The sequence below is a fragment of the Dendrobates tinctorius genome, unplaced genomic scaffold (assembly GCF_039654945.1).
Source record: "Dendrobates tinctorius isolate UK_male_01 unplaced genomic scaffold, ASM3965494v1 ptg000039l, whole genome shotgun sequence".
NCBI lineage: Eukaryota > Metazoa > Chordata > Amphibia > Anura > Dendrobatidae > Dendrobates > Dendrobates tinctorius.
Genome location: NW_027361707.1, coordinates 50,863,677 through 50,889,523, shown reverse-complemented (window position 1 = coordinate 50,889,523; position 25,847 = coordinate 50,863,677). Strand labels below are relative to the sequence as shown.

The 25,847-nt window shown below is 46.1% G+C and overlaps 1 protein-coding gene across 5 annotated transcripts in view; it reads left to right on the top strand.

The window, feature by feature from the left end:
* The window catches only part of CCDC149 (coiled-coil domain containing 149), a 140,794-nt gene that overhangs the window by 29,300 nt on the left and 85,647 nt on the right, over nt 1-25,847 (top strand). The window contains exon 1 of one of the 5 annotated variants that reach the window (XM_073574684.1): nt 19,383-19,526. The exons of the other annotated variants lie outside the window; for them this stretch is intronic. The gene's annotated coding sequence lies outside the window, so the exon portion shown is untranslated. Of the gene's footprint in view, nt 1-19,382; nt 19,527-25,847 lie in introns of those variants that run through there. 5 annotated transcript variants of the gene reach the window in all.

Here is a 25,847-nt window from a genome sequence, read left to right as displayed (position 1 = left end):
CAGCAGTGTTATAGTATACGGACTGACCGCCCCCATCCCATCCCAGCAGTGTTATAGTATACGGACTGACCGCCCCCATCCCATCCCAGCGGTGTTATAGTGTACGGACTGACCGCCCCCATCCCATCCCAGCGGTGTTATAGTGTACGGACTGACCGCCTCCATCCCATCCCAGCAGTGTTATAGTATACGGACTGACCGCCTCCATCACATCCCAGCGGTGTTATAGTATGCGGACTGACCGCCTCCATCCCAGCAGTGTTATAGTATACGGACTGACCGCCCCCATCCCAGCAGTGTTATAGTATACGGACTGACCGCCCCCATCCCATCCCAGCAGTGTTATAGTATACGGACTGACTGCCCCCATCCCATCCCAGCGGTGTTATAGTGTACGGACTGACCGCCTCCATCCCATCCCAGCAGTGTTATAGTATACGGACTGACCGCCTCCATCACATCCCAGCGGTGTTATAGTATACGGACTGACCGCCTCCATCCCAGCAGTGTTATAGTATACGGACTGACCGCCCCCATCCCAGCAGTGTTATAGTATACGGACTGACCGCCCCCATCCCATCCCAGCGGTGTTATAGTATACGGACTGACCGCCCCCATCCCATCCCAGCAGTGTTATAGTATACGGACTGACCGCCCCCATCCCATCCCAGCGGTGTTATAGTATACGGACTGACCGCCCCCATCCCATCCCAGCGGTGTTATAGTATACGGACTGACCGCCCCCATCACATCCCAGCAGTGTTATAGTATGCGGACTGACCGCCCCCAATCCCAGCAGTGTTATAGTATACGGACTGACCGCCTCCATCCCATCCCAGCAGTGTTATAGTATACGGACTGACCGCCCCCATCCCATCCCAGTAGTGTTATAGTATACGGACTGACCGCCCCCATCACATCCCAGCAGTGTTATAGTATACGGACTGACCGCCCCCATCCCATCCCAGCGGTGTTATAGTATACGGACTGACCGCCCCCATCACATCCCAGCAGTGTTATAGTATGCGGACTGACCGCCCCCATCACATCCCAGCAGTGTTATAGTATGCGGACTGACCGCCCCCAATCCCAGCAGTGTTATAGTATACGGACTGACCGCCTCCATCCCTTCCCAGCAGTGTTATAGTATACGGACTGACCGCCCCCATCCCATCCCAGTAGTGTTATAGTATACGGACTGACCGCCCCCATCACATCCCAGCAGTGTTATAGTATACGGACTGACCGCCCCCATCCCATCCCAGCGGTGTTATAGTATACGGACTGACCGCCCCCATCACATCCCAGCAGTGTTATAGTATGCGGACTGACCGCCCCCATCCCAGCAGTGTTATAGTATACGGACTGACCGCCCCCATCACATCCCATTGCTGCCATGTGCCAGATGGATTCATCGTTGTACAAACAAGAAGTACCAACGTAGTAAAGTGCCCATATATACTGTAACACTCACGTATACTGTAACGTACCCACATATACTGCAGCGTATACTGTAATGTGCTCACATTTGCAGATACTTTGTAGTGTACCCACATATACTGTAACTCCCTGCGTATACTGTAATGTACCCACATATAAATACTCTGTAGTGTACCCACATATACAATAACATCTACACAGTTGCAGTGTAGCTTGGAGTGTCATTGGTTTTGTTTTTGGTTGTTTTTGGTAAACAGGGTTTTTTATGTGGCACATTGTCTGCTGTGTCATTTATAAGGGTGAAATCTATATGTGTACCTTAACAGTGGGGAGCTATATGATGTCCAAATATTTGCATTCTATCAATGAAATTCCATTTTGTGAAATGCTACTAGTCATTGGATGATTTCCTACCCACGTATACTTCCACGTATACTGTGATGTACTCACATACAGTGGGGAAAAAAAGTACTTAGTCAGCCACCAATTGTGCAAGTTCTCCAACTTAAAAAGATGAGAGAGGCCTGTAATTGACATCATAGGTAGGACACAACTATGAGAGTCAAAATGAGAAAACATCCAGAAAATCACCTTGTCTGATTTGGTGAGATTTATTTTGCAAATTATGGTGGAAAATAAGTATTTGGTCTTTAACAAAAGTTCATCTCAATATTTTGTTATATATCCTTTGTTGGCAATGACAGAGGTCAAACGTTTTCTGTAAGTCTTCACAAGGTTGTCACGCACTGTTGGTGGTATGTTGGCCCATTCCTCCATGCAGATCTCCTCTAGAGCAGTGATGTTATGGACCTGTCGCTGCGCAACGCGGACTTTCATATCACCTCAAAGGTTTTCTATGGGGTTGAGATCTGGAGACTGGGTAGGCCACCCCAGGACTTTCATATGCTTCTTATGAAGCCACTCTTTCGTTGCCCTGGCGGTGTGCTTGGGATCATTATCATACTGAAAGACCCATCCACATTTCATCTTCAATGCCCTTGCTGATGGAAGGAGGTTTGTACTCAAAATCTCACGATACATGGCCCCATTCATTCTTTCATGTACAGTACATGGATCAGTCGTCCTGGTCCCTATGCAGAGAAACAGCCCTAAAGCATGATGTTGCCACCCCCATGCTTCACAGTAGGTATGGAGTTCTTTGGATGCAACTCAGCATTCTGTCTCTTCCAAACACGACGAGTTTTGATTCTACCAAGCAGTTCTACTTTGGTTTCATCAGACCATGTGACATTCTCCCAATACTCTTTTGGATAATCCAAATGCTCTCTAGCAAACTTCAGATGAACCCTGACATGTACTGGCTTAAGCAGGGGGGCCAGTCTGGCACTGCAGGATCTGAGTCCCTGGCGGCATAGTGTGTTACAGATGGTTGCCTTTGTTACGGTTGTTCCAGCTCTATGCAGGCCATTCACTAGGTCCCCCAGTTTGGCTCTGGGATTTTTGCTCACCGTTCTTGTGATCATTTTGACCCCACGGGGTGAGATCTTGTGTGGAGCCCCAGATCGAGGTAGATTATCAGTGGTCTTGTATGTCTTCTATTTTCTTATTATTGCTCCCACAGTTGATTTCATCACACCAAGCTGCCCACCTATTGCAGATTCGGTTTTCCCAGCCTGGTGTAGGGCTACAATTTTGTTTTTGGTGTCCTTTGACAGCTCTTTGGTCTTCAGTCACCATAGTGGAGTTTGGAGTGTGACTGTTTGAGGTTGTGGACAGGTGTCTTTTATACTGATAACAAATTCAAACAGGTGCCATTACTACAGGTAATGAGTGGAGGACAGTGGAGCCTCTTAAAGAAGCAGACAGGTCTGTGAGAACCAGAAATCTTGCATGTTTAGTTGACTAAATACTTATTTTCCTCCATAATTTGCAAAATAAATCTTGCCAAATCAGACAAGGTGATTTTCTGGATTTGTTTTCTCATTTTGATGTGGTCTCCCTATGATGTCGATTACAGGCCTCTCTCATCTTCCTAAGTGGGAGAACTTGCACAATTGGTGGCTGACTAAATACTTTTTTTCCCCACTGTATATAGATACTCTAGTCTACCCACATATCCACATATATGGTAACGTACTCACATAGATACTCTGTAGTGTACCCACATATACTGTAATGACATATACTGCCCTTTAATATTTACCCTTTGAAGTAGGCAGTACTCTGCCCACAGGGGAGGGTATCCCCTGATCTGGGCTACTCTGCATCACCTTAAAGGGAATCTTTCACCGGAAGCTGGTGGCCTATGTAAATGGCCTGTGTCCTGTCCGATGGGCGGTGTTTCTTCTTCTTTCTCCACCCCATCCGTGGCCCCTGTCCATGATCTTTTCCGGTCTTAGAGAAGTTCAACTCCATAGTTTGCGCTTGCGCAAACCAATCTTGCTTCGCACACGCACAGTATGCTTTGCCCAACTGCGGGCAAAGCCGAAAATCATTACTGCACATGCGCCGGTATGTAGAGTCGTTGGCCGGACTGGGGGGCGGTCCCTCTTTATACCGCGCAGAGATGTAACAGAGACACGATGGAGGCAAATGTCGGGTACAACAGGTCCAAGCTTTATTCTCTGGCCGCCCACTTGACGGCCTCCGCAGTACAGCGCACTTCACAGCAATTCACTTTACTTTGCTTGTCGGCCCTCCGTTTCCAGAGCCGCTTCCCGCACACCGTACTTTGCACTGGGGACGTGTATGCGTACACCATCCCCTCTTCACTCGTTGACACTCCTGTCAGATCCGTCACTGTGGCCGCCTTAGGCCTGTAACCAACAGTACTCTCACTGAACAGTAGTCTCTTTCAGTACGGTATGCTTTACCTCGATGCCACATCTATTCTGCGGTACTTTCCTGTCAGGACCACTCCCTTGACGTTCTCTCTACTAAGTCCCCCTGGTTTGGTTTTCCTCAGAGTGCACAGACTGTCGTAGTCCTCTGTCACTTGAGCTCCCCCTGGGGACTGGAACTTTCTGGAACCTTACCTCAGCATTTATATAATTCCTGGTTCCCTGTAACTCCGCCCCCCATGACCAACGGTTTCCTAAGCCCTAAGCTGATGTCAAGTCCTTTGTTCACACTCCTCCCTGCCCTCTAATGGTCAACCCAAGGTACTGCACGTCCACTACACTTTCTCAGCTGTTTCCCCACTGTAGTAACTGACACCTGTCTAAACTGTGCAAACCTATCTTTCTCTATTCTAACATGTCCGTCAGGTCACCTTCCCTACAGGTACACTATGTCCTGGAACACAGCGAAATACTTCTGGGACAGAGTGTACCGACGCATGCACAGTAATGATTTTCGGCTTTGCCCGCAGTTGGGCAAAGCATACTGCGCGTGCGCGAAGCAAGATTGCTTTGTGCACGCGTGGACTATGGAGTTGAAATTCTCTAATACCGGCAAAGTAAGTGGACGGGGGCCACGAATGGGGTGGAGAAAGAAGAAGAAACACCGCCCATTGGACCAGACACAGGCCATTTCCATAGGCCGCCAGCTTCCGGTGACAGATTCCCTTTAAGTCCAATCACCACCTTTCTTTAGGCTCCGCAGTCCCGAACCTTACATTAACTCCCAAAAAGACTTTTGATGCTTCCCTGATTAGTCCACCTGTATTGGTTGACGAAACACATTGGGAGGGAAACAAGACAACACTAGTGAGTGCAGGCCCCCAACTATACTGTCATTGTTAGGACGGGAGACTTGTGCGGGCCATGACAGGGTCATTTCTCAGGTAAAAGAACCGCCCCCTTACCCCCTTTATTTCTCTCTTGGACTTTGACGAGCTGTCAAATCCAGGACATCTGAAGGGTAAGACTGTTCCATTTTATTACTGTACATTGGTTTATTGAGCACATTTGTTATTATATGTTGAGCATCACTTGTGTTTGTGTGCATACTCTAATTTTACTAGGTATGCATTAAAAGTTATGTTTTGGCAAATGTCCATCCTTGCTGCTACTAACTTAAAATAAGTATATCCCAATGAAAAACTTAGGAACAAAGCTAAAGTTTTACAAAATTCTAATTAACAAGAATTCAACCACAGGTAAGTCTGACTGTTGACTTCAAAAGTGCATTACTTAACAAAGAAAACCCCTTCCCATTTCATGCTGTCCGTATCAGTCACAATAAAGTAGCATAAGAGATATAAAAATGTAACAAAGATGGAACTGCAACCATCCCACAGAGACATCCAGGCCAACCAGGGAAGTTAAACCTAAACAGGAGCATCTAATGATGAGAATGGTTGAAATAACTTACGAAGTAGAAGGCCAAACCAGGGGGAGTGTTTCACGTGACATATTGTGGTGAACAGTGCAGAGGAATGGCATGCATGGGTGTCATCCACAAAAGAAGCCCCTCTTAAAGCCAATGCACCAAAAAGCTTTCCTACAATTTGCCAGGGCCCATGCTGAATAATATGAAGACTGCTGGAACTCTTACTTCTAGACTGATGAGACCAAGTTAAATGTTTTTGGAACTAATGGCTTCAAAACTGTAAGGTGCGCAAAGCTGAGGAGTCAAAAATATAATGTATGGTGCCTACAGTGAAGTGTGGTGGCAGTGTCCTTATGTGGGGATGCTGGTGTTGAGGAGCTACATGTTCTTCCTGATATCATGGATTAACAGATGTACTGCTCTATATTGAAAGAGAAGCTATCACCATCTCTCCTTGCCTTTGGTAGACCTTCACTTTTTCAACAGTACAATGATCCAAAACACACATCTAAGGACACTGTTTCATTTCTGAAGAACAAAAGGTTGAAAGTGATTCAGTGGTCAGTTGTCTCCTCATTTGAATCTAACCGAACACCTATGTGGAATTCTGAAGAGACAAATTGTGATCACTCTCCATCCAGCATCCAGGCTCTAAAAGAGGTTGTTATTGAAAAAGGAAAAAAAGATAAATGTTTGCAGTATGTCGCAAACTTGTACATTCCATGTCTAGAAGACTTGGTGCTGCCCCTAAAAATCATAGAGGTCATACAGATGTAGAGTCTAACTAATTTTAGTAAAATTGAAGTTTTTGTAATGAAAGTTATATTAACCTTATTTTCATGTTATAGGTTAAAAAACGTTCTATAGAACTCAGTCTTGTCAAAATTTTAGAAATTGTAGTTGTATTCAGTGAGATATTGAACCTTACTTTTCAGAGGGGATGTACTCATTTATGCTGAGCTATATACATACCCATGTACACATGTATTGGAAATTGTAACATACCGGTACCTATATCCCACGTGCTGTAACATACGGATAGACTAATGTTGTACTGGTTTGTATCATTTGTTCTGTTTAGATGTGTTTAGTAGATTTACATCGGAATAGCTTTTTTTTTTTTTTTTTTTAGCTCTGACAAGCTTAGGCTATCAAGTTTACTCTTGCTTTTCTGTAGTACTGAAAAGTGTTAAGTCCACATGTTAACAAAAGCAAAATGTGAACAGAACCTGATGTATGTAGAATATGTCCAGGTTGCCCAGTGTTCCCATCAACTGGTTATATAATTTCATATCTATATATTATTGATGGTTTATATGTTTATAGATGGTGGTGGGGCATCATTGGAATGACCTAGGGCAAGGGCCACATTGCCGTACTGAATCAATCCCAGTGGCCTTGAGAAATTTAAATTTCAAAGGAGTACTTACATCGATACATCACCAGAACCACTATCAGTACATTAATACATCACCAGAACCAAGTTTTGATTATTTGATGAGGATTTGGAAAGTTTCTGCTTGATCTGGAGTTTTTGGAGCAGAACTTGCCAAATCCAACTCATAATCTCAAATCTTTAATTTTTTAAGATTTTTAAGTTTTAACAAAGCAATGAAATACCATATTTTTTGGATTATATGATGCACTTTTTCACCCCAAGATTGGGTGGAAAAATGGGGGTCCGTCCTATAAAGTGGTGAGATCTCATCTCCCGAGATCTCTATCTGCGCTTGTGCTGCCCCCTGGCCAGCAGCCATTTTCCCGGAGTCCAGTTCACCACATAGGAAACCATGTACCGTAACTGCGGGGGCTCTGGACTTTCACAAGATGTCAGCAGAGCCCCCGCAGCACCGAATACCTGCAGGACTGATCACCCGCAGCAGCGCACCGCACATCCGAACACCCACTCATCCCATTCTGCGGCCTGCAGCAACGCTCCACTCTTGCCTCCTCCAGCGGCGAACCTGCGACCCTGCTTCACCGCAGCCACCGTCCCCGGTAAGCAATAAGACGCATGGATTATAAGACGCACCACCATTTTATTAAAGTTTTTTTCCTATTTTTCTCCTCAAAATATGGGTTGCGTCTTATAATCCGGTGCGTCTTATAAAGCAAAATTTGGTACATTATGGATTGCCACTTGAGTGCAAGATCAGAATAACCATCAACATATGAATGCGGAGCAAGAACCACCATCAGTACATGAATGCCACATCAGAACCACCATCTGTATATGAATGCAGTGCCAGGGCCACCGTCATTACATGAATGCAGAGTTAGAATCACCGTCAGTACATGAATGCAGCTTCAGAACCACTGCAAGTACATGAATGCAGCATCAGAACCACTGCAAGTACATGAATGTGGCGGCAAAACCACAATCAGTAATGTTAGTTATACATGTATACAGCACCAAGCTTAGTGCACAGATGTAATGTCAGGGCAGCCCCATATATAATTGTATTGCTTGAACCTACAATTCTTAGAGTGTCCTTAACAATGGTAAAAAGATATCTGGAGATGTTGTTACCAGCCACTGCTCCTCTGTATAATATACCTCCCATACTGCCTCTCTGTATAATATCCCCAACACATTGCCCCTATCTATAATATCCTCCCACACTGCCTATCTGTACAATATCTCCACACACTGCCCTTCTCCATAATATCCCCCACACTATCCCTCTGTATAATATCCCTCAATACATTTCCCTTCTCTATAAAATCCCCCACACAGCCCCTCTCCATAATATCCCTCCCACACAGCCCATCTCCGTAATGTCCCCCCCACACACACCCCTCTCCATAATGTCCTCCACACACACTGCACCTCTCCAAAATAAGCCTGCGTCACCAGTAGCAGTCTGACGTTGGAAGCGTGCTGATGTCGTCAATCTGCTGCACGTTGGGGTGCTCCTCTGCCCCGGTCCTGGCGCCACAGTGCTCAAATGTATTCACATCTGAAAGACTCAAATACATTTGACTATAGCAAGAAGGGAGCGGTGTCTGTGGGTCGCAGTAATAAACTCCTTGGCAGGCTGCATGCGTCCCACGGGCCTGACCTAGAGGAAATGCATCCATGTACTGCATGTATTCTAGGTTGATGAGCTCAATGGCTATGATGTAGATTGCTACTTGGAGAAGGTTCAGAAATAATCGTCTCTCATCAGCTTCTACATTGTGGTAGAAATATATATTTGACTTTTTGTGCCCATCGTTGGAATTCACATCATCTGTCTGCTATAATATACAGAGTTCTTATGTATCAGTTCTGTATATGGCGGCATTATATCAGGATAATCCACGCCCTGGGCACTGTTCACATGGGTTTTCAGTGTTTGGTCTGCTGTAATAACTACTATTTATTCACTTACTTTGTCATGTTGTTCAATCGTTATCTGATCCTTCATACATGTGATACTTTTTCTCGAGAGGAGTGACAGTTTCTATGACATTGCTGGAGGGGGCGCTGCAATCATACATGCAATACTTTTGTACTGTACTGAGGAGCCGGACGTTTCCCCACATTTGTGTTTCTTTTGTTTTTAACCCCTTCACCCCTAAGCCTGTTTTCACCTTCCTGACCAGGCCAATTTTTTTTCAATTCTGACCACTGTCAATTTATGAGGTCATAATTCTGGAACGCTTCCATGGATCCCACTAATTCTGAGATAGTTTTTTTTTTTTTGTGTGTGACTTATTGTACTTCATGTTAGTGCTAAAATTTCTTTGATATGACGTGTTTATTTGTGAAAAAAAACAGAAATTTGGCGAAAATTTTGTAATTTTCAAAATGTTAATTTTGAAAGAGGCATGTCAGCGCCTGCTCTCAGACGGCGCTCATAAGCCACCTTCCCTGCTGGACCCTGAAGGATCCCGCTGCCATCTATGGGATCGGAATCTCCAGGAAGACCATCAGAGCAATGTGATCACATCTTGTTGTTCTGATGGAACCCCCTGCGTGCGATCTCCTCGATGTCACTATTGACAGCAGCAGCAGAGGGCTTAAACGCCTGCGTTCTTGGGCGTTGCTGCAGGGTGTCCGCTCTCACACAGAGCTAACACCCGCGCGTGATTGCTGCCCCATACCTATATTGTTGTTATTTTATCACATATGTTGTCCTTTATATTTTAAACACCTAATTCCATGGGGTATATCTATTCAAAATACAATATTAATCACAAAAATGGAGTTCCTATAAAATAGGCAACACTCAAGGGATACTGATAAGAGTATCTTTATTGAAAAAATTAATTAAAAAATAAATAAAAAGAAATGGTACTGAAAATACAAAAATCAAGGACATAATACCATGGAGTACCCACAGTGCAAAAAAGCTGTACAACACAGCACGCTCACAAGCAAATAGTAAAATGAGAAAAATCCGCTAAAACAATAGCACAATATACACTCACTGGCCACTTTATTAGGTACACCTGTCCAACTGTGTGTTAAGACTTAATTTCTAATCAGCCAATCACATGGCGGCAACTCAGTGCATTTAGGCATGTAGACATGGTCAAGACAATCTCCTGCAGTTCAAACCGAGCATCAGTATGGGGAAGAAAGGTGATTTGAGTGCCTTTGAACGTGGCATGATTGTTGGTGCCAGAAGGGCTGGTCTGAGAATTTCAGAAACTGCTGATCTACTGGGATTTTCACGCACAACCATCTCTAGGGTTTACAGAGAATGGTCCGAAAAAGAAAAAAAATCCAGTGAGCGGCAGTTCTGTGGCCGGAAATGCCATGTTGATGCCAGAGGTCAGAGGAGAATGGGCAGACTGGTTCGAGCTGATAGAAAGGCAACAGTGACTCAAATTGCCACCCGTTACAACCAAGGTAGGCAGAAGAGCATCTCTGAACGCACAGTGCGTCGAACTTTGAGGCAGATGGGCTACAGCAGCAGAAGACCACACTGGGTACCACTCCTCTCAGCTAAGAACAGGAAACTGAGGCTAAAATTTGCACAAGCTCATTGAAATTGGACAGTAGAAGATTGGAAAAACGTTGCCTGGTCTGATGAGTCTCAATTTCTGCTGCGACATTCGGATGGTAGGGTCAGAATTTGGCGTAAACAACATGAAAGCATGGATCCATCCTGCCTTGTATCAACGGTTCAGGCTGGTGGTGGTGGTGTCATGGTGTGGGGAATTTTTTCTGGGCACTCTTTGGGCCCCTTGGTACCAATTGAGCATCGTTGCAACGCCACAGCCTACCTGAGTATTGTTGCTGACCATGTCCATCCCTTTATGACCACAATGTACCCAACATCTGATGGCTACTTTCAGCAGGATAATGCGCCATGTCATAAAGCTCGAATCATCTCAGATTGGTTTCTTGAACATGACAATGAGTTTACTGTACTCAAATGGCCTCCTCAGTCACCAGATCTCAATCCAATAGAGCATCTTTGGGATGTGGTGGAACGGGAGATTCGCATCAGGGATGTGCAGCCGACAAATCTGCGCCAACTGTGTGATGCCATCGTGTCAATATGGTCCAAAATCTCTGAGGAATGCTTCCAGCACCTTGTTGAATCTCTGCCACGAAGAATTGAGGCAGTTCTGAAGGCAAAAGGGGGTCCAACCCCTTACTAGCATGGTGTACCTAATAAAGTGGCCAGTGAGTGTATGTTTAGCACATAAAAGGCAAAGATAGAGCCAACACTGCCAATATGGGGTTATGTAACAAATACCCTATCCTAAATAAAGTGCTTAAGTGCTCATAATGTAAACTATAAAAATAGCTATTAAGCTTATCATAATAATGTGCCTGTAGAAGGGATGAACTAGTCACTATATAAAGTGCATAGCGGTATCGCCATTATTTAAACATATTAGTAAGGCTGAAAGCCATTACCAGTGTAGTGCACGTGGAAGTCCTGGCGTCCCTGCTGCCCCGACGCGCGTTTCGCTATCCTTCGGGAGGCATGTCAGGGCAGGGGGCACGTCATAAATACAATAGGCATATGTGTCTGATGTGAAAGAACATAAGCGGCCGCAGCCGGATATGGCGTAAAGAGCCAATGCAATGTGCAATGAAATGAAACGGCGCATGCGCTGGTAAATAGAAAGTGAGACAACGACCTAATCCAAATGTGACTTGAGGAACTAATGCAGTGTACAATAAGATAAAATGGCGCGTGCGCCGGCACAACATGACATAGAAGGCTGAATCAGTGTGCTGTGGAGAGTAAGGCACTGACTCGACCCGTGTTGCCAATGGAGAGTGAATACTGCGGTCACGTGGGTCCCGATAGGACGTCACTATATGACGTAACCTACAGGCCTCACTCACGACCGCAGATAGCACCCCAAACAGGTCAGCAGCCACCAAATGCGCTCAACTCCACCAGCCAGTGAAACCAACAGAAGTGCCATATTATAACAATATACATAAAAACACTGAGGTAATAACCAATATTAATGCCCCTATACATTCCTAATATAATAAGAAGGGAAAATATCCCTATTATGATGACAGTTACAAAAAACAAATAACAAATATGCATATTAATACAATTACACATAATATATCCAGCTGAGGAATATAAAATTCTCCTTTGGATCCAAAAGCTCTCCATTGATGATAATAATAATAATAATAATCTTTATTTATATAGCGCCAACATATTCCGCAGCGCTTTACAGTTGAACAGTTTCAAACACAACAGTCATAAGTAACAACGTTAACAATACAATAATTAAAGCGAAATAAGACGACCCTGCTCGTGGAGCTTACAATCTACAATGAGGTGGGGGGGATACAAAGCACAGGTTTGTATTTACAATGTATTTACAATTTACAATTTACAATTGTATTTACAATGACGGTCCAGCCATCTTCAGGGGGTGGGGGTTAGATGGAGATAGTGAATGGGCTACACACACACAAACATGACTTTGATTACTGAATGTGATAGGCCGCTCTGAACAAATGTGTTTTGAGCGAGCGCCTAAAACTATGCAAATTGTGGATGGTCCTAATATTTTGGGGTAGAGCATTCCAGAGGATTGGCGCAGCACGGGAGAAGTCTTGGAGTCGGGAGTGGGAGGTACGGATTAGGGCAGAGGTTAGTCGAAAGTCATTTGCAGAGCGCAGCGGTCGGTTAGGCCGATAGACAGAAATGAGGGAGGAGATGTAAGGGGGTGCCGCACTGTGGAGAGCTTTGTGGGTGAGAACAAGTACTTTGAATTGTACCCTGTAATGAATTGGCAGCCAGTGTAACGACTGGCGAAGAGCGGACGCGTCTGAGAAACGATTAGCCAGATGGACAACCCTGGCTGCTGCATTAAGGATAGACTGGAGAGGGGAGAGTCGAGTGAGAGGGAGGCCAATTAATAGAGCATTACAGTAGTCTAGGCGGGAGTGGATCAGGGCGACAGTGAGAGTTTTTGTTGTTTCCATGGTGAGAAAAGGGCGGATTCTAGAGATGTTCTTTAGGTGTAAGCGGCATGAGTGGGCAAGAGATTGTATATGGGAGGTGAAGGAGAGATCGGAGTCGAACATAACACCCAGACAGCGCACCTGCTGTCGGGGTGTTATTATGGTGCCACCCACAGAGAGGGAAATGTCAGATTTAGGGAGGTTAGTAGATGGTGGGAGCAGAAGAAGTTCAGTTTTGGAGAGGTTGAGTTTCAGATAGAGAGCAGACATGATGTTGGAGACTGCAGACAGACAGTCAGTGGCGTTCTGTAGTACAGCGGAGGTAAGGTCAGGGGATGATGTGTACAGTTGTGTGTCATCAGCATAAAGATGGTACTGAAAGCCAAATCTGCTGATGGTCAGTCCAATTGGGGCTGTATAGAGAGAGAAGAGAAGGGGGCCAAGGACTGAGCCCTGAGGTACCCCAACAGTGAGAGGAAGAGGAGATGAAGTGGAGCCAGAAAACAGAACACTGAAGGAGCGGTCGGAAAGATAGGAGGAGAACCAGGAAAGAGCAGTGTCCTTAATGCCTAGTGACTGGAGCCTAGAGAGTAGGAGAGGATGGTCAACAGTGTCGAAAGCTGCAGAAAGGTCGAGAAGAATGAGCAGAGAATGGTCACCATTACGTTTTGCTGTCAGAAGGTCATTGGTCACTTTGATGAGTGCAGTTTCTGTCGAATGTAGGGGGCGGAAACCGGACTGTGAAGGGTCTAGGAGGGAGTGAGTGGAGAGGTAACGGGTAAGGCGTGAGTATATCAGGCGCTCCAAGAGTTTAGAGATGAAGGGGAGATTGGAGACTGGTCTGTAGTTGTTTGTGCAGGATGGGTCAAGGGTGGGTTTCTTTAGTAATGGAGTAATGATAGAGTGTTTGAAGGAGGAGGGGAAAATGCCAGAGGAGAGGGAGAGATTAAAGATTGTAGTTAGGTGAGTTGTGACGACTGGGCAGAGAGACTGGAGGAGATGTGAGGGAATGGGGTCGGTTGTGCATGTAGTCGGACGAGAAGAGGAGAGGAGCCTGGAGACTTCTTCTTCTGTGATGGGAGCAAATGTGGAGAGTGAGCCAGGGGAAATGCAGGGAGGGATGGGAGTCACTGAACTTGGTGATTGGGAGCGGATTTCCTGACGGATATTGTCTATTTTCTCTATAAAGTGGGAGGCCAGGTCATCAGCGCAAATGTCTGTGATAGGGGCTTGTGCTTTTGGCCTGAGGAGGGAGTGAAAGGTGTCAAAAAGTTTCTTGGGGTTGTTGGATAGTGAGGAGATCAGGGTGGTGAAGTAGGTCTGTTTGGCGAGGTGAAGGGCAGAGTTATATGTCCTTAACATAAATTTGAAGTGTATGAAGTCTTCTGGTGTGTGTGTTTTCCTCCATAAGCGTTCAGCACACCTAGAGCATCGCTGGAGAAATCGGGTTTGCGATGTGAGCCAGGGCTGTTTCACTCTGTGTTTGGAGGTTCTGAGGGTGAGGGGAGCTACTTGGTCAAGGGTGCTTCTAAGAGTGTCATTGAAGTGATGTACAGCCAGATCAGGACAGGACAAAGAAGAGATTGGGGACAATGATGAGTGTAGGGAGTCTGAAAGTGTATGAGGGTTAATGGCTTGTAGATTTCTGACTGAATGGTAGGTAGGAGGGTGCTGGGGTGAGCGAGGATTTGTGAGTGTAAAGGAGAGAATGTTGTGGTCAGAGAGGGGAAGCGGTGAGTTATCTAGGTAGGAGATTGAGCAGAGCCGGGCGAAAGCCAGGTCCAGGGTGTTACCGTCTTTGTGTGTTTCAGAGGTTGAGAGCTGAGAGAAGCCTAGAGAAGTGGTTAGTGATAGAAGCTGGGATGCAGATGTGGAAGTGGGGCTGTTAATGGGGATGTTGAAGTCTCCCAGGATAAGGGTTGGTAGTTCTGAGGACATGAAGTGCGGCAGCCAATTGATAGATTTTTATGCAGTAATTGGTCCCGAGATACATTTTTGGCTCGGATATAGCCTCTATTTATGTTCCTGCGGCTATAGCCCCTCTCTTGGAAACGTTCTTTTAGTTCCCTGGATTGAATCTCAAACTGGTAATCATCTGAACAGATCCTTCTGACCAGCAAAAATTGGCCGATTGGTATGCCATTAATGGTGGACTTGAGGTGAGAAGACGACGCATGAAGAAGCGAGTTGGTCGCAGTGGGTTACTGCATAAAAATCTATCAGTCCTAAAACTTTGGAAGACAATCAGGTAAGATTTATTACGAATTTCTCAAATAATTGGTACGATGTGAAGGGTATTATCCAGAAACATTGGCAAATTTTGTTCACAGACCATATTTTGAAAAACATCTTGCCCCCACACAACGTTCTATGGTAGCAAGACGTGCTCATAATCTTCGTGATATCCTTACTCATAGCACGTATAAACCCAAAAGGGTAGGGATAAACAAAAACTTTATGGTAAAAATGTTTTTTTTCCATGTGATCTGTGCAAGGGCTGTGCCAATATGAAAAAATGCCATACCTTTTACAACCACGATAACACCAGGAGTTTTGAAATTAGAGCTCATATCACCTGCTCTAGTAAAGGAGTAATATATTTTGCTGAATGCCCTTGTAAAAAGATTTGTATAGGCCTGACAAGTAGGGAACTTAAAATCAGGGTACGTGAACACTGTCTTGACATCGAGAAAGCTAAAACTGTACAGGATATTACTTTGTTAAAAACACTACCCCGTCATTTTAGGAAGTTCCACCACAGCAATCCACATTTACTTGTGGTTAGAGGGATAGAAGTGGTTAATTTAGGCAGGGCCGCCATCAGGGCATGACAGCCCTTACTGCTGTATGGGGCCCCGTGAACAGCAGTACAGAAGGGCGCCTGCATATCAGGGGCCCTGCTCCTGTGCTGCCAGTCATTGGGCCCCAAGTGCTGTGCGTCATAGGGGCGCCGGGCGGGCCCCAAGTGTGTGCTGCGGTCGGGCCCCAAGTGTGCGCTGCGGCCGGGCCTGCAGCGCACATATCAGCAGGGCCGCCACAGCGCCCGACATCGAAAGATAGAGAAGTGCTGAAGGACCTGTGGTGACGTCATCATTATCACAGGCCTTCAGCATTGATCAGCTCCGCCCCCTGATCACATGACGATGACGTCAGCACAGGTCCTTTCAGCTCACGCAGTAGCAGCTCCATCTTCAGCGCAGGAGCGAGGTCAGGTAAGAAAGTTTTTATTTTTGAAAGGGGCAGTATGTATCTCTGGCAGAATGGAGACACGGGGGCAGGATTGGAGACACACAGCGGCAAATATGGAGACAGGGGGCAGGATTGGAGACACATGGGCAAATATGGAGACGGGGCAGGATTTGAGGCACAAGGGGGCAAATATGGAGACAGGGCGCAGGATTGGAGATGGGCAAATATGGAGACGTGGCAGGATTGGAGACACACAGGCAAATATGGAGACGGGGGCAGGATTGGAGACACACCGGCAAATATGGAGACAGGGTGCAGGATTGGGGAGACAGGCAAATATGGAGACGGGGCAGGATTGGAGACACACGGGCAAATATGGAGACAGGGTGCAGGATTGGAGACACACGGGCAAATATGGAGACGGGGCAGGATTGGAGACACAGGCAAATATGGAGACAGGGCGCAGGATTGGAGACACGGGCCTGGAGCCTGGGCGGAGTCTCAAGGGGGCCCCGGAAATTTTGCCAGCATCGGGCCCCGAAATTCCTAGTGGCAGCCCTGGATTTAGGTATCAGAGGAGGTGACATTAACAAGAGGCTAGCCAAGAAAGAATGCCAGTGGATCTATAGACTGGACTGGGCACCCTTGTACCACAGGGCCTTAATGAAAACTTTGGTATTGGAGCTTTCCTATAAATCTTTTGTTATATCTGTAGGTTTCTTTTGGGGGTTAATACACCAGCCCTATTTTTTTTTATTAATATAGTAATATATCTACAGAATATTGAGTGTATTAAATTGAGCATTACAGTAATAAGGGTAGGGGGTCATTTGTGAATAGTCTCTTGACATATTTGCATTTTATTTGATAGGAATTGTTTTAATTTGTTTTTTTTTTTTTTTTTTTTTAGTCCATATACATCATCATTGAGGATTTTGGCCCTGTATTATGATGTCTAAAGCTGATATCTTTGATTATACCATTATATGACTTCTCATTTGGATTCTTATGGAAGCACCAGATCTTGAGGCATCTTCCATGGAATTATATGCCACAATGGAGAGTTGTGGACCAAAAGGAGAATTTTCCATATATATCGTCATTGAGGATTTTGGTCCTGTATTATGTCTAAACTGATGTCCTTGATTACACCATTATATGATTTCTCATTTGGACTTTTTTGGAAGCATTAGATCTTGAGGCATCTTCTATGGAATTATATGCCACAATGGAGAGCTTTTGGATCAAAAGGAGAATTTTATATTCCTCAACTGGATATATTATGTGTAATTGTATTAATATGCATATTTGTTGTTTGTTTTTTGTAAATGTCATCATAATAGGGATATTTTCCCTTATTATATTAGGAAGTGTATAGGGGCATTAATATTGGTTATTACCTCAGTGTTTTTATGTATATTGTTATAATATGGCACTTCTGTTGGTTTCACTGGCTGGTGGAGTTGAGCGCATTTGGTGGCTGCTGACCTGTTTGGGGTGCTATCTGCGGTCGTGAGTGAGGCCTGTAGGTTACGTCATTTAGTGACGTCCTATCGGGACCCACGTGACCGCAGTATTCACACTCCATTGGCAACACGGGTCGAGTCGGCTGACGCATGCGCCGTTACTCTCCACAGCACACTGATTCAGCCTTCTATGTCATGTTGTGTCGGCGCACGCTCCGTTTTATCTTATTGTACACTGCATTAGTTCCTCAAGTCACATTTGGATTAGGTCGTTGTCTCACTTTCTATTTACCAGCGCATGCGCCGTTTCATTTCATTGCACATTGCATTGGCTCTTTACGTCATATCCGGCTGCGGCCGCTTATGTTCTTTCACTTCAGACACATATGCCTATTGGCTGTCTTGATCCACCCATTGTTCACTGTCCTATCACCACACGTCTTAGTTGTATTTATATCTGACGTGCCCCCTGCCCTGACACGCCTCCCAAAGAAGGATAGCGAAACGCGCGTCGGGGCAGCAGGGACGCCAGGACTTCCATGTGCACTACACTGGTAATGGCTTTCAGCCTTTCTAATATGTTTAAATAATGGTGATACCGCTATGCACTTTATATAGTGACTAGTTCATCCCTTCTACAGGCACATTATTATGATAAGCTTAATAGCTATTTTTATAGTTTACATTATGAGCACTTAAGCACTTTATTTAGGATAGGGTATTTGTTTACATAACCCCATATTGGCAGTGTTGGCTCTATCTTTGCCTTGTGGGTGCTAAACATATATTGTGCTATTGTTTTAGCGGATTTTTCTCATTTTACTATTTGCCTGTGAGCATGCTGTGTTGTACAGCTTTTTTTGCACTGTGGGTACTCCATGGTATTATGTCCTTGATTTTTGTATTTTCAGTACCATTTCTTTTTATTTGTTTTTTAATTAATTTTTTCAATAAAAATACTCTTTTATCAGTATCCCTTGAGTGTTTCCTATTTTATAGGAACTCCATTTTCGTGATCTATATTGTGGTTATCGGGAACACCACTCCCGCAAAGCAGTATATGTACAGTGCATGTCGGGAAGGGGTTAATGTATTTGTGGCTCTCTGTGTCATAATAAAGATTTAGCTATAATTCCACAAACCTCGTAGGTGTACATGCTACGGTGGTCTTTATTGTCCTTTTTTTTTTTTCTCGGGGCCTCTGGTAGAGGCCCCAAGAGTGAGCAAGGACAACAAAGACCACCCCTATAGGGGGTGAGAAGGAAGTTTTTTATATTACATTATGTATATATATATATATATATATATATATATATATATATATATATATATATATATAATGTCTTTTTAATTTCCTCCTGTGGCATTTGATAGGTCTGCTTCACACGTTCATTTTCCTATTTCATTTTCTGCCATAACTGCAGACCACTCCATTAGTCGATGTGGGCCTGACACGTCCGGTTCTGATTTAGTGGAAGCCACAGAACTAGTATGAACAGAGTCTGAGCATATGGGACAGAATTTCTGTTCGATTTTTATGGCGGATTTGCACAGTGAAAATCCGCTGTGGATTTTAATTGATCGCAGATTTGTTGTGGAATTGAATTATATGGGGAGGAAGAAGTTTGCAATTAAATCCTCGGCTTGTGTTTTTGTTGTGATTACAGCTCTCCTCTGGTGTTTCGGTGGCGATGTTGCCCGTTTCCCTGCCGTTCTCTGTATCCTGGTATTACGCGATGGAGTTTTATGTCAGCATGTGCCCTCTGCTGCAGCCTTGTGTGTCGACGTTTCAGTGTTAGACGGCGTTCAGGGTCAGTATTTTACCTCAGTATTTGTTCCACTCTTGTCAGTCCCCCCCCCCCCCCGTAATAAAGAATAAAATATAAAGGGGGGGTCCCATGGCCATACAGGCCGTAGATGGAGTATTAAAATTATTTATTTTAAGTCAGATTTTCTCCTCATAAAGTTATAATTTTGTTGTGGTAATCGGATTTTATGCAAGGTTTCTGAGAGAAATTCTTGGCGCCGTTTTTACGGGCCCTGATTGGTGGATTCAGATTTCAGGTGTATTTTCATTGGTTGATTTTGCTTTGACAACTGTGGTGATAATATATAAATGCCTGTTTGGCAGTTTTTTCCTCACACAGCATTTCTCTGAAGAAAAGATGGATTTTTGATTCTTACCGTAAAATCTCTTTCTTTGAGCCTTCATTGGGGGACACAGAATACCATGGGGTGTATGCTGCTGCTGCTAGGAGGCTGACACTATGCAAAAACAGAAAATTAGCTCCTCCCCGGCAGTATACACCCTCCGACAGGCACCAAGCACCTCAGTTGGTGAAAAAGCAGTAGGAGAAGCAACGAGAAAAACTCGAAACATACAGTGGGGAAAAAAAGTATTTAGTCAGTCAGCAATAGTGCAAGTTCCACCACTTAAAAAGATGAGAGGCGTCTGTAATTTACATCATAGGTAGACCTCAACTATGGGAGACAAACTGAGAAAAAAAAACCCAGAAAATCACATTGTCTGTTTTTTTTTCATTTTATTTGCATATTATGGTGGAAAATAAGTATTTGGTCAGAAACAACAATCAAGATTTCTGGCTCTCACAGACCTGTAACTTCTTCTTTAAGAGTCTCCTCTTTCCTCCACTCATTACCTGTAGTAATGGCACCTGTTTAAACTTGTTATCAGTATAAAAAGACACCTGTGCACACCCTCAAACAGTCTGACTCCAAACTCCACTATGGTGAAGACCAAAGAGCTGTCAAAGGACACCAGAAACAAAATTGTAGCCCTGCACCAGGCTGGGAAGACTGAATCTGCAATAGCCAACCAGCTTGGAGTGAAGAAATCAACTGTGGGAGCAATAATTAGAAAATGGAAGACATACAAGACCACTGATAATCTCCCTCGATCTGGTGCTCCACGCAAAATCCCACCCCGTGGGGTCAGAATGATCACAAGAACGGTGAGCAAAAATCCCAGAACCACGCGGGGGGACCTAGTGAATAAACTGCAGAGAGCTGGGACCAATGTAACAAGGCCTACCATAAGTAACACACTACGCCACCATGGACTCAGATCCTGCAGTGCCAGACGTGTCCCACTGCTTAAGCCTGTACATGTCTGGGCCCGTCTGAAGTTTGCTAGAGAGCATTTGGATGATCCAGAGGAGTTTTGGGAGAATGTCCTATGGTCTGATGAAACCAAACTGGAACTGTTTGGTAGAAACACAACTTGTCGTGTTTGGAGGAAAAAGAATACTGAGTTGCATCCATCAAACACCATACCTACTGTAAAGCATGGTGGTGGAAACATCATGCTTTGGGGCTGTTTCTCTGCAAAGGGGCCAGGACGACTGATCCGGGTACATGAAAGAATGAATGGGGCCATGTATCGTGAGATTTTGAGTGCAAACCTCCTTCCATCAGCAAGGGCATTGAAGATGAAACGTGGCTGGGTCTTTCAACATGACAATGATCCAAAGCACACCGCCAGGGCAACGAAGGAGTGGCTTCGTAAGAAGCATTTCAAGGTCCTGGAGTGGCCTAGCCAGTCTCCAGATCTCAACCCTATAGAAAACCTTTGGAGGGAGTTGAAAGTCCGTGTTGCCAAGCGAAAAGCCAAAAACATCACTGCTCTAGAGGAGATCTGCATGGAGGAATGGGCCAACATACCAACAACAGTGTGTGGCAACCTTGTGAAGACTTACAGAAAACGTATGACCTCTGTCATTGCCAACAAAGGATATATCACAAAGTATTGAGATGAAATTTTGTTTCTGACCAAATACTTATTTTCCACCATAATATGCAAATAAAATGAAAAAAAAAACAGACAATGTGATTTTCTGGATTTTTTTTTTCTCAGTTTGTCTCCCATAGTTGAGGTCTACCTATGATGTAAATTACAGACGCCTCTCATCTTTTTAAGTGGTGGAACTTGCACTATTGCTGACTGACTAAATACTTTTTTTCCCCACTGTATGTACCAACCCAACAAGGGACTCTAAGACCCAACACGGTACAACTTAAACAGGGAGGGTGCTGTGTCCCCCAATGAAGGCTCCAAGAAAGAGATTTTACGGTAAGAACCAAAAATCCATCTTTCTTTATCGCCTTATTGGGGGACACAGAATACCATGGGACGTCCCAAAGCAGTCCCAAGGGTGGGAACAGCAAAAAGGAACGAAAGTAATCGAAAGGCTCAGGTCGGCCGGTGCGCCACCGCCGCCTGCAGAACCTTCCTACCAACCACAGCATCAGACGAAGCCTGGGTATGAACCCTGTAGAACCTCGTGAAGGTGTGCAAAGATGACCAGGTTGCAGCCTTGCAAATTTGCATGGCCGAGGCCTGGTGACGAGCAGCCCACGAAGCCGCCACAGCCCGGGTGGAATGAGCTCTTACTCCCGGAGGGGGCCGCTTTTCCTGAAGACGATACGCTTCCAGAATGGTAGAACGAATCCAGCGAGCGATCGTGGATTTGGAAGCCGGAAGGCCCTTCTGGCGACCTTCAGAGATGATCAGCAAGGAATCGGACAGACGAAAGGAAGAGGTCCTGGCAAGATAGACACGCAGGGCTCTAACTACGTCCAGTTTGTGGAGAGACTTCTCAAGAGGATGAGATGGAGCCGGACAAAAAGAAGGAAGGACGATATCCTCATTGATATGGAAAGCGGAAACCACCTTTGGAAGAAAAGAAGGAACGGGCCTGAGGACGGCTTTGTCCTGATGGAGAATGAGGTAAGGGGAACGACATGACAAGGCCGCCAATTCAGAAACTCTTCTGATGGATGAAATGGCGATCAAAAAGGTGACCTTCCAAGAGAGAAGGGACAAAGGGATGTCCTGGAGAGGCTCGAACGGCGCCTTCTGGAGAGCGCCAAGAACGAGGTTGAGATCCCACGGATCTATTGGCGAATGATGAGGAGGAGCCACGTGGGAAACCCCTTGCAGAAAGGTTTTGACCTGTGGTAGAGAAGCTAGCTCTCTTTGGAAGAGGATAGAGAGAGCGGAAACTTGGCCCTTGAGCGTACTGAGGGACAGACCCGCGTCTAACCCAGACTGAAGAAACCCAAGGATAGATGGGATAGAAAAGGACATTGGGAAGACTCTTTTATCATCGCACCAACGGAAAAAAGCCTTCCAGTACCTATAGTAAATGCGGGAAGAGGCTGGTTTCCTGGCTCTGATCATAGTTTGAATAACCTGACTGGACAGACCTGATTCCTTCAGAATTGCGGTCTCAACGGCCATGCCGTCAAACTCAGAGACTGAGAATTCTCGTGGTAAAGGGGGCCTTGCGAGAGAAGGTCTGGACGGTCCGGAAGCCTCCAGGGAACGTCCGCGAGCATGTTGACCAGTTCCGCGTACCAAGGCCATCTTGGCCAATCTGGAGCGACTAGAATCACTGGTACGCCTTCCGATTTTATCTTTTTGACCACCCGAGGGATCAATGCCAGAGGCGGGAACAGATACGTAAGTTGAAACTGGGACCACGGAGTCACCAGTGCGTCGCATGCGACGGCTAGAGGGTCCCTGGACCTGGCTACGAACTGCGGCACCTTGTGGTTCATCCGAGATGCCATGAGATCGACATCCGGGGTGCCCCAACGGTCGCATATCTGAGAGAAAACCGCGGGGTGCAGGGACCATTCGCCGGACGCTAGGCCCTGGCGACTCAAAGTCGGCTGCCCAATTTTCCACCCCTGGAATATGGACGGCGGAGATTGTCGGAACGTAACGTTCTGCCCAGCGTAATATCTTGGCCACTTCTGACATTACTTGTTTGCTGCGCGTGCTCCCCTGATGGTTTATGTACGCCACGGCCGTGGCGTTGTCCGACTGAATACGGACCGGCTTGCCGGAGAGGAGGGGCTGCCAATGAAGAAGGGCCAGGAAAATTGCCCTGATCTCCAAAAGATTGATTGGAAGGAGAGACTCCTGTGGCTTCCAGCGGCCTTGGGCCGCTTTCTGATGGAACACGGCTCCCCATTCTAGGAGGCTCGCATCGGTGGTGATGATTTGCCACTGAGGCGGAAGAAAGGACCTCCCTTGGAGAACTGACGCTGGCCGTAGCCACCAAGCGAGAGACTGCCTCACTCTGAGAGGAAGCCGAATAGGACGATCCAAGGACATCGTGGTCTTGTCCCAGGCTGAAAGCAGAGACAGCTGGAGGGGGCGAAGGTGAAACTGCGCAAAGGGCACTGCTTCCATGGAGGCCACCATCTTCCCCAGGACCTTCATGCAGAACCGAATGGGAATGGGAGCAGGCCTCTTGAGAGTTCTGATGCCCTTGGACAGAGTTGTAAATTTTTCCTTTGGAAGAAAAACACGGGCTAGCTCCGTGTCGAATTCCATACCTAGAAAGGTCAGACGCTGGTTGGGGATCAGAATGGACTTCTCCTTGTTGACCAACCAACCTAGGCGGCTGAGAGTGTCCAGGGTTATCTGAAGGCTCCGGAGACAGTCCTGGCGAGACGAACCCTTGATCAAAAGATCGTCCAGATAAGGGATGATGAGGATCCCTCTGGAGCGAAGGATGGCCATGACGGTCGCCATCACCTTCGTGAAAACCCGGGGCGCTGAAGCCAGGCCGAAAGGAAGAGCTGTGAACTGAAAATGGTCTCCCTGAAACGCAAATCGAAGATACTTCTGATGTTGCACACATATTGGAATGTGCAGATAGGCATCCCGAATGTCCACTGAGCAGAGAAATTCCCCGGGCTCCATGGAAGCAATCACCGACCGAAGAGACTCCATCCTGAAATGAAGAATCTTCACGTGGTGATTGAGCAATTTGAGGTCCAGAATAGGACGAAGAGAGCCGTCTTTCTTCGGGACTACAAAGAGATTGGAGTAGAACCCGGAAAACCGTTCGTCTGAGGGAACGGGAACAATGACTCCGGCGGAAAGGAGGGAGGAAATGGCCTGCAGAAAACCCGGAACCTGGGCCCGCTGTCGCGGAGGCCGAGACCGGAAAAACCGTCTGTTCGGGAGTGAAGCAAATTCGATTTTGTAACCGGATGCGACGAGTTCTCTGACCCAAGCGTCGTCTACAACGGACAGCCAAGCATCCGCGAAAAAGCAAAGTCTGCCGCCCACCCTGGAAGAAATTCCAGGTGGGGGTGACACGTCACTTAGACGAAAATCTAAAACCTTCTCTTGAAGTGACGTTTTGTTCGAGACTGGGGAAGCAAAGTACTTTTACCTCCAGTGGCATCGGAAATTATCTGATCCAGCTTTGCTCCAAAGAGCCTAGAGCCATGGAATGGCAGATTGGTAAGCGACTTTTTCGAAGTGGTGTCCGCATTCCATGACTTTAGCCAAAGGACTCGGCGTACAGCTACTATGTTGCTGTTAGCCCTTGCTACGCAGCCGGCCGCGTCCAAGGAGGCGGCCAAAAGGTATTTTCCCACCTGGTTAATCTGATCTGCAAGATCTGCCAACTCGTCTTGAGGAGCTGACGCTAAGATGCCTCTGCGAAGAATTTTTGCCCAAGCGGAAATGACCTTCGCCACCCAGGCGGATGCGAAAATAGGGCAGAGAGAGGCGCCAGATGCCTCAAAGATAGACTTAGCCAGAGATTCCATCTGCCTGTCAGTAGGATCTTTGAGCGATGCCCCGTCGGGCAGCGAGAGCACCGTTTTAGAGGCTATCCGGGATACTGGAGGATCTACCTCTGGAGCCTTGGACCACTTAGAGAGCAGTTCTGCGTCAAATGGGTACAGAACGTCCAAGTACTTGCGGCCTGAGAAACGTTGCTCAGGGCGCTCCCAGTGTTTGGATAAGGTAGTATCGAAATCGTTGTGATTGGGAAAGGTTCGAGACGGAGGTCTGGCTCGTCTAAGGAGAACCGAGCTTTCCTGAGCTGGAGCCTCATCCTGTTTAAGCTTTAGTGTTTGGAAGATAGCTGCAAGAAGACTATCGACCATGTCCCGCGTTTTAGAAACGCTGTTCCCCTCTGAGCTAGCTTCCGAATGAGAATCATCACCTGACTGAAGGCTGTCCTCCGAGGAAGGAGAAGGAGGCCTGGGAGCGGAAGGGCCCTGCGAGCTCGAAGACGAAGTGGACAGAGCCCGCTTCCGAGAAGTCCTTCCCTGTCTGTCTCTCTGAAGGTCGCGGTCAG